Source organism: Microtus oregoni, unplaced genomic scaffold (assembly GCF_018167655.1).
Source record: "Microtus oregoni isolate MIOR12 unplaced genomic scaffold, Mior012 000112F_ref0000385, whole genome shotgun sequence".
NCBI classification, from domain to species: domain Eukaryota; kingdom Metazoa; phylum Chordata; class Mammalia; order Rodentia; family Cricetidae; genus Microtus; species Microtus oregoni.
In genome coordinates this window covers 2,069,468-2,079,698 of record NW_024544738.1, presented here as the reverse complement: position 1 = coordinate 2,079,698, position 10,231 = coordinate 2,069,468, and the positions used below count along the sequence as shown (strand labels likewise).

Genomic DNA, 10,231 nt, shown 5'->3' with positions numbered 1-10,231 from the left:
TTTTATCTGCATTTTGTACATATTATCCTCTAAACATTCCCCTACAAGAATTTTAATGCAGAGGGGAGATATTGCCTTAGAATGGATCTTTTTACCACATAAACCGAGTAAAAAATTAAAAACTTATGTGAACAATTTCTCTGAGTTAATTTTAAAAGGAATATTGAGACTTCATCAATTAACAAGAATAGATCCAGCAGAAATTATAGTACCTTTTAGAAATGATGAAATTGACAAATTATGGAAAGAAAGTGAACCCTGGCAAAGAGCTTATAGTAATATTTTTGGAGAGATTAACTACAACTATCCCGAAAGCAAGAGCATTCAACTTATAAAGAAAACTAACTGAATCTTTCCTTACATTGTAAGACACACCAATAACTGGAGCCCCTACATTCTATACTGATGCAAATAAATCAGGAAAGGCAGGTTACAAATCAAAGCCCTTATGATTCTGTACAAAAGTCAGAATTACATGCTATTCTCATGATACTAAGGGATTTTAAAGAACAAAGTTACTGATTCACAATATGCAGAAAGAGTTGTTTTGTTTATTGAAACTGTTGAATTTATACCAGATGATACATAATTGTCTTCACTTTTTATTCAGTGACAAGATATAATCAGGAATAGGCATCATCCCATATATATAACACACATCCAATCCCACACAGGCCTACAAGGTTCTTTACCACAAGGTAATACAGAAATTGGTCAATATTGATTGGGAATGTGCTGAAGGCCTCAGAATTTCATTAAAAAAATCATATCAGTAGTAAATGTTTAAAAAAAGACTTTCCAAACAACACATGGCAACAAGCCAAGGAAATTATAAAGAAATGTCCTTCTTGTTTTTATACAACCAAACACCACGACCTGCAGAAAGTAACCCAAAGGGTACTCAAAGTAATAAAATCTGGCAGATGGATGTGTTCTATTTTGTAGAATTTGGAAAACTAAAATATGTACACCACACAATTGATATCTATTCAGGTTTTCAATGGGCAACTGCTTTGAGTTTGGAAAAAGCTGATTTGGTAATCACACATTTGCTAGAACTTATGGCCATCATGAGTATATCTATACAAATAAACACAGACAATGCTCCAGCATATGTCTCTAAGAAAATGAAACCACCTTTTTGCTCATTATAATATAAAATATATTACAGGTATTCCACACAGTTCTACAGGGCAAGAAGTTGTAGAAAGAGCAAATCAAACTCTAAAGGATATGTTAAATAAACAAAAAGGGATGAAAATACCCCAGAAATAGCTTTCATAATGCTTTATTAACTTTGAATTTTCTGCATGTTAATGAAAAAGGAACAATAGCTGCAGACATTGAATAGTAGAAAAAAACTTCAGAGCTAAATCAGCTGATATACTTTAAAGATCTACTGACCTCAGAATGGAAACCAGAGCATGTGTTACATTGGGAAAGGGGTTTTGCTTTTGTGTCCACAGGAGAAGAAAAGCTATGGATACCATCAAAATTGGTAAAGATTTGATTTGAACAAGAAACACCTCTTAATTATAAGAGATATTTCATTAAGCACCATGGCTGTCTAATCTATACAAACATATAAAACTAACAAATGCTTTTCATTTGATCGTATATAACTTTCCAAAAGAGAACCCCCCCCCCCAAAATTACAGTTGGGGAAGTGGTTTGCTTTTGTCTTTTCAGGAGAATAAAGGTATCAAGCCAAAGAATTTGAGGACTATTGGACAAATAAGACATCTGAAGAAAAAGGACAAATTGTCCAGAAAAAAAAAAGTCTCAAGCAAAAAATTAAATTAGTCTATTAGCATATCACATTTCCAATGGGATAAAATTTTATAAATCTTCCCAAATGTTTGCTTATGCTGTTCTTTACAGACATATATTGCAAATGTCTTTTTGTAGTCCCAGACAAATTAAAGATTAAAGCTGGCTCTGGAGTTGGAGTGGGGCTCTCTCCTTCTCTAAACCCAAGCATGCTTATTAAAATGAAATCCAAAATCTCTGTCTCCTGTCAGAAGAGCCACCTGACATAGGACACAAGAAAAAGAGAAATTTAAGGACTATTTTATTGCTACTAATCTTGTAATCCTGTGATTTTATATTGACTCTTAAGCAGCTTTCCTTAAGGTATAAGATTCGTAAGATTAATATATATTAAACTTTTTTCATGATATTAATGGTTATATAGAGAACTAACTAATTCTAGAAAAAGGTTTTATCTGCCTTCCTGTACATGATTTCAGGTTTGAGTCTCTATCAGTTTTCTGCAATGAGCATGCCTAATAGCAACTTTTGATGTTATTCAAAAGGGGGATGGGGCCCCACAACTATTATTCCTCCAGAACTATGATAACCACTAACCCGAAAAACATGACTTAAAGATCGGCTTTGGACTACAAACTGCTCAGAACAATTTTGAGGTGGCTAGCTGAAGTGATCCAGCCTAACAGACTGTTTTAGCCAGGACTTGGGACAAGCCCTGTACTTTTGCATTATGCAGAGACTAGACAACAAATGATACAGCTACCTCTCTCAGGACTTGACAATTAACCCAAATTTTTCTTATCAGGATCCCCTAAAGATACCATCACCCCCAAATAGCAGGAAATAAATTTAAAAATATGACACCCACATTCCCAAGAGGTGGGATGGGTGGTTTTTGATCATTCAATGGCTCATGGATATTTGTTGTTGCTTAAGGGGTTTGGGTGCAAGTTGTTATTGGTAATGGTCAGGGGGAAAGCTAAATAAAGGAAAATTAGATTCAATGTTCTTGTTTTGAAAAGAAAAAAAAGGATGATATAGATATTATAGAAAAAGGGTATGTTGTTGAATCTACTCTAAGAAGAGAAAAGTGAGGATACAGATATGATAAGATAAAACGGAAGATTATTGAATCTACTTTTAAAAAGCAGCTACTAGTTTTAAATGTTTTCTATTGGATTGGACTTTTATCTACTGTCTACAAATTTTATTTATTGATAAAAATTTGAGATTAGTCTTATTAGAACATATTGTATATTCATTTCTATTCTTGTTCAAGGTATTGTACCTATACAACTCACTTAACAATGTAATGCAAATTTCTAGTCCTTGAAAATTATGATTATACTAACTGTTTAGGATAATAAAGAAATGCATGTTAGTAATTAATTACCTATTATAATCAAACTTGTAGTCACATTAGGTATGTTTTCAAGGTCAAACAAAGAAATATTTTAAATAGGTCATCTTCAAACACTTCAGAGATCTACAAAATATTGCATTGAAGATATTTTAATAGCATTGGTGCTTTTTTTTATGACAATGAGACATATCTGTTCCTACTTCATGTCCAATCTACTTCAGAGAAGATGATGGGCATCAAAGAAACTCCACAAGGAGTTTGCTTTCTTTGTGGCAAAAGTAAATTACTGGGTAATAAAGTGACCTTGTCTCAGCTACTGACCGTATGCTGTACTAATAGAACAAACAGGACACCAAAGAGAGTAACTGCCAAACATTGCCCAGACAAAAGGTGGGACAGTCCTTCAAAAACCCTGCTTCATAAAAAAGTCTGTCAGATACTGTAGGCCTGTAGGCCAAAGATGAATGCCTCAACACTGCAGAGGAACTTTGGGTAGCCAGCTGTTTCTGTCATTTCCCACAATTTTTTTTAATGTCACTTGCTCACACTTCCTGCTTACTCAGTTAATATTATTTCCTTCTTGAGTCTCTGAGGGAGTTGAAGACTAGATATTTATAGTTATAGTTTTCCTTGTTTACTATACATAGAAAGCAAATTATGTAGTAAAGTAGCTACAAGACTTTGGAATCACCAAGATATAACAGATATGGAGTATTTTCTCTGAATCTGTCAAATGCAAATGGACTAGATATTGTTGGTGTACATATTGCCTGAATATATTATATATAGTTATTGTACTTATTGTATAGAGTCTTTCTTTTATTAGTTATAGCTTAACTTTTTTATTTTAGACAAAAAGGGAAAATATAGTGGTATATTATTAGTGTTTTAATAAATAAAGCTTGCCTAAAGTTCAGTGCAAAACAGCCACACTAGTCAACTATACAGGCCAAGCAGGGATTACACACACCTTTAATCTCAGTAGCCACACTAGTTAGTCATAGATGCCAGGTAGTTGTGGTGCATACCTCTAATCCCAGCACCAAAGAGGAATATAAGGAAGGATGAGACAGAACCTCGTCTCTCTTTCAGTCTGAGGATTTCATTAAGGTAAAAGGTCTCTAGTGGCTTGGCTGCTTTGCTTTTCTGATCTTCAGGTTGAACCCCAATATCTGTCTTTGGGTTTTTATTAATCGTGCTGTAACAAAGAGCTGATTCTTTGAGAAAATCAACAAAATTGACAAACCCTTATTCAAACTAACTAAAAGACAGAGATAGAATATTCAAATTAACAAAATCTGAAGTAAAAAGGGAGGCATAAAAAGAGACACCAAGGTAATTCAAAGAATCATTAGGTAATACTTTAAAAACATGTATTCCACAATATTGGAAAATCTAAAAGAAATGAATAGTTTTTCTCAACAAATAATATTTGCCAAAGTTAAATCAAGATCAGATAAACAATCTAAGTATATCTATAAGGAAATAGAAGTAGTCATTAAAGGTCTCCAAATCAAGAAAAGCTCTGGGCCAGTTGATTTTAAAAAGAGCTAATGCAAATACTCTTCAAATTATTCCAAATGGTGGAGAAGGAAGATGCCAGCGGCAGCGGCATCAGCGAGGAGGAGGCAGCGCAGTCTGACCCAGAGATCCGCCTGTGGGGGCTGGAGGCCCAGAAGCGGCTTCGAGCTTTCCGGGTGTTGATTGTCGGCATCAAAGGACTTGGGGCTGAAATTGCCAAGAATCTTATCCTAGCGGGAGTGAAAGGACTGACCATGCTGGATCACGAACAGGTATCTCCAAAAGATCATGGATCTCAGTTCTTGACTCAAACTGGGTCTGTGGACCAAAATAGGACTGAGACATCTTTGGAACGAGCCCAGAATCTCAGCCCCATGGTGGATATAAAGGTGGATACTGAGGATATAGAGAAGAAGCCAGAGGCATTCTTCACTCAGTCTGATGCTGTGTGACTGATTTGCTGTTCCAGGGATGTCATCGTTAAAGTTGACCAGATCTGTCACAGAAACATCATCAAGGTCTTCACAGGAGATGTCTTTGGGTACCATGGGTATGCCTTTGCAAATCTTGGAAAGCATGAGTTTGTAGAAGAGAAAACCAAAGTTGCCAAGGTTGGTCAAGGAGTAGAAGGTGGGCCTGATACCAAGAGAGCAAACTTGATTCACCTGAGACAACCATGGTCAAAAAGAAAGTACTTTTCTGCCCTGTAAAAGAGGCGCTGGAAGTGGATTGGAGCGGAGAGAAAGCCAAGGCTGCTCTGAAACGCACAGCCCCAGACTACTTTCTGCTGCAAGTGCTGCTGAAATCCCGCACAGATAAAGGAAGTTCTGATAGCTCCAGTATGTGCTGTGGTTGGAGGAATCTTGGCACAGGAAATTGTGAAGGCCCTGTCTCAATGGGACCTTCCTCACAACAATTTCTTCTTTTTTGATGGCATGAAGGGGAAAGGAGTTGTGGAGTGTCTGGGTCCCAAGTGAGCCAGCGGTGTGTGTGCTCCAAGCCCACCTGCCACCTGCTGTCTTCTCAAGAAGGCATTTCTGGATGACAAAGATTTTCCTAGAACAAGTAGGCCTGACTGTGTCCTGCTTCCGTCCTACCAACTGTCAAGGACCTGCCGGCTCCATAGCATCACCATCAAAGAGCAGCATACTTCATGTTGTCGGAGCTTCTTAAAACCTTCTGGACTTAATCCCTTCCGTAGGTCAACAGAAAGGAGAAGGCCTTCAGCAGGGGTATGAGGCCCACAGCTTTTGAAATTCAGTGCAAGTGCTCTTCTGCCAAAGCCTAAAGGAGCGAGAACAGCCTTTGGTTACTGAGCCTTCATCAGGGTGTAGCCTGGGCTTTGGAAAGGGAGCCTTTCTTGTCACCCAGCTTTCTTACAAGATAAGCCTTAGTGGAACTGTTCATTTCTTATCTTTTGGTTGTGTACCTGTGAACATAACCTAATAGCTGAGCCATCTCTCAGCCCAAATTGGGGCATGATGTAAGCCTGTAATCCTATAAAATGGGTTGCAGGGAGGATTGCTGTAAGTTTCAAGGCCAAGCTGGTCTACAAAGTGTATTAAGAACCTGTCTCAAAATATAATAAAAGTTGTGTTCCAGAGTTAGAGGTGACTGTCCCATCATCTTGGGCACCCAGGTCCTCCGGTGGGAGGGTTGAGTTGGTTTGGTCTTCTTGGGGGTGGGACAGCTTGTTGTCTCTAGTTTGTAGATTCCCTTGGTGTTTGTGGGGAATGATAATAAAGTTATAACTCTGTCAAAAAAATTATTCCACAAAATAGAAACAGAATAAAAATTGTCAAATTCTTTTTTATGAGGCCACAGTCACCTTGATGCCCAAACCACACAAAGATTCAACAAAGAAAGAGGATTACAGACCAAGTTCCCTTATGAACATTGATGCAAAAATACTCTGAAAAATACTCATAAATTGAATCCAAGAACACATGAAAATGATTAATCACCATATTCAAGTAGCTTCATCCAAGAGATGCAAGATGGTTCAACATATAAAAATCTGTCAATGTAACCTACCATATAAACAAAACCCACATGATCACCTCATTCGATATAGAAAAGACATTTGACAAAATCCAAAACCTCTTTATGATAAAAGTCTTACAGAGATTAGGGATAAAAGCAACATACCTAACCATAATAAAGGCAGTTTACAGCAAGCCTATAGCCAACAGCAAATTAATAGGAGAGATAATCAAAGCAATTCTTCTCAAATCAGGACCAAGACAAGGCTGTCCACTCTCTCCACACCTATTCAATATAGTACTTGAAGTTCTAGCTAGAACAATAAGACAACCAAAGAATATCAAGGGAATACAAACTGGAAAAGAAGGAGTCAAAGTATCATTATTTGCAGATGATATCATAATTTACAAAAACAACCCCAAAAACTCTACTAGGGAACTCCTACAGCAGATAAATACTTCAGTGAATTGACTGGATATAAGAAGAAGTAAAAAAAGAATCAGTATCCCTCCTACACATAAATGACCAGTAGACTTAGAAAGAAATCAGAGAAACAACACCTTTCACAATAGCCTACAATAATACCTTGGGGTAATTCTAACCAAGCAAGTGAAAGACTTGTAAGACAAAAACTTCAGTTCTGTGAAAAAAGAAATTGGAGAAGATATCCAAAAATAGAAAGCTCCTCCGTGCTCTTGGATAGGCAGGATTAACATAATAAAACTGGCAATCTTACCAAAAGCAATCTACAGATTCAATGTAATCCCCATTAAAATTCCAATACAATTCTTTATATTCCTTGAAAAAAAAAACAATACCCAACTTCATATAGAAAAGCAAAAAAACCTAGTGTGGTAGTGTAATTGGCCCCCATTATCTCAAAGGCAGTGGCCTTGATGAAGTAGGTGTGGCCTTGTTGGAGGAAGTGTGTCACTATGGGATTGGGCTTTGAGGGTGCTTTTGCTCAAACTTTACTCAGTGTGACATACTGTACATTGACTGCTGCCTTCTGATCAAGATGTAGCCAGAATCAGAATCATATCTACCTGCATGCCACAAGCTCCCCATCATGATGATAATGGATTGAACCTCTGAAACTGTTAAGTTAATTCAATGTTTTCCTTTATAAGAGTTGCTGTGGTAATGGTGTCTCTTCTCAGCAACAGAAACCCTAACTAAGACTTATAGGATAGATAAAACAATATTGTGCAATAAAGGAACTTCTAGAAGATTTCCATCTCTAATCTCAAGCTGTATGACAGAGCTATAGTAATAAAAACCACATAGTATTGTCATAGAAACAGGCAGGTTGATCAAGGGAATAAAATTAAAGAACCAGACACAATCTATATACCTATGGACACCTGATTTTTAATAAAGAATCTAGAAATACAAAATGAAAAAAAGAAAGCATCTTCAACAAATTGTGCTAGTATAACTGGATGTCTGCACATAGAAGAATGAAATTAGATCCATAACTATTACCCTGAATAAAACTCAACCCCAAATGGATCAAAGACCTCAACATAAAACCAGATACACTGAACCTGATAGAAAAGAAATCAGGGAATAGCCTTCAAATCACAGGAAAAAACTTCCTGAACAAAGCACCTATAATACCAGAGGCATTAAAATCAACAATCAATAAATGGAACCTCATGAAATGGAAAACCTTCTGTAAGATAAAAGACTCCATCAAAAGGACAATGCAGCAGCCTACAGAATGGGAAAAGATTTATTTTTACTAACTCCACCTTCAATAGAGAGCTAATATCCAAAATATATAAAGTACTCAAGAAACTAGATGTCAAAAAACTAAATAATCCAATTTAAAAGTGGGATACAGACCTAAACAGAGAATTTTCAACAAAGGAATCTCAAATGGCTGAGAAACAGTCAAAGAAATGTTCAGCATTATGAGCCATTATGGAAATGCAAGTCGAAACAACTCTGGGATTTTGTCTTACACCTGTCAGAATGGCCAAAATCAAAAACACAAGTGACAGCTCATGCTGGCAAGGTTGTGGAGCAAAGAGAACACTCCTCATTGTTGGTTGGACTGCAAACTTGTACAGCCACTTTAAAATCAATATGGCAGTTCCTCAGAAAATTGGGAATTGACCTACTTCAAGACCCTACTATACCACACTTGGGCATATACCCAAAGGATGCTCCATTCTACCACAAGGACGATTGCTCAATTGTGTTCAAAATGGCTTTATTTATAATAGTCAGAAACTGGAAAAAAAACTAGGTGTCTCTCAACTGAAGAATAGGTAAAGAAAATGTGGTACATTTACACAATGGAGTATTACTCAGCTCTTAAAATAATGACATCTTGAAATTTGCATGCAAATGGATGGAACTAGAAAAAAAAACATCCTGAGTGAGTTAACTCAGACCCAGAAAGATGAACATGGTATGTCCTCACTCATAAGTGGTTGGACTGGGAGCAGGTAGGGATGGGAACAGAAAGGATCAGGTAGGGGGTTGAAGGAGAGAGTACTGGAGAGATGACTGGAATTAGGGAGCATTTGGGGGTGGATGTGGAAACTTAATGCAGTGGAATCTCCCAGAAATCTATGAGAGTAAACCTAGTGGAGATTTCTAATAATGGTTGATATGTAGCCAGAGCTGACCACCCTCTATAATCAGGGAAGTCTTCCAGCAGTGGGTACACTAACCCAGTCACAAAACCTTTGACTACAATTTGTCCTGGCTGCAAGCTGTGCTGGGGTAATGGTGAAGAAGAATTTGTGGGAGTGGCCAATCAACCACTGACCCAACTTTTAAAAATTCTCCTCTCATACATTCCATTCCAAGCACAGTTTCCCCTGTACCACAAAGAAGGAGCCCATGCTTGACACTGCCTGGATGGCCAGAGGCTGGACAGCCCAGAGACCCAGGATGGAAACAAACATGACTGGGGGGAAACTCAATGAAATTATTAGTAATGATAGTCTGCTATACTAATAGATGGGTACCTAGCCAAATTGTCATCCAGCAACTGATGGGAGCATATTCATAGGGACAGAGCCAAACATTAAGCAGAACTTGAGGAATCCAGTGGAAGAGGGAGAGGAGGATTGTAGGAGCCAGAGAGGAGAACATGGACCACAGAATCAAGTAAGCAGTGCTAATTGGGGCTCTCAAAGACTGAAGCAACAATCATGTAGCCTGTATGGGTCTGAGCTAGGTCCTCTGCATATAAGTTATGGTTGTATAGCTTAGTATTCTTATGGGACTTCTAACAGTGCAGGTGTCTCTAACTTTTTTGCCTGCTCTTGGGACCATTGTCCTCCTACTGGGTTACCTGGTCCAGCCTTGATATGAGGGTTTGTGCCTAGTCTTGTAACTTGTTATGTCATATTTAGTTGATAACCTTAGGAGGCATGTTCTTTTCTGAAAGGAAACAGAGAAAGAGTAGATGGGGCAAGGTAGGGGGGGGCTGGGGAGGAGTAGAGGGAGGGGAAACTGTGCTTGGAATGTAATGTATGAGAGGAGAATTTTTAAAAGTAACAAAAAAAAAAGAAAAGAAAAAGCAAGATAGTCAGAAAGACATAGAGAAGCCCCAAACACTGTTGCCTTCATACC

The 10,231-nt window shown here is 37.6% G+C and overlaps 1 pseudogene; it reads left to right on the top strand.

The window, feature by feature from the left end:
- The first annotated feature begins 4,713 nt into the window (after positions 1–4,713).
- On the top strand, positions 4,714–5,631 carry LOC121443756 (annotated as a pseudogene).
- Positions 5,632–10,231: the final 4,600 nt, after the last annotated feature.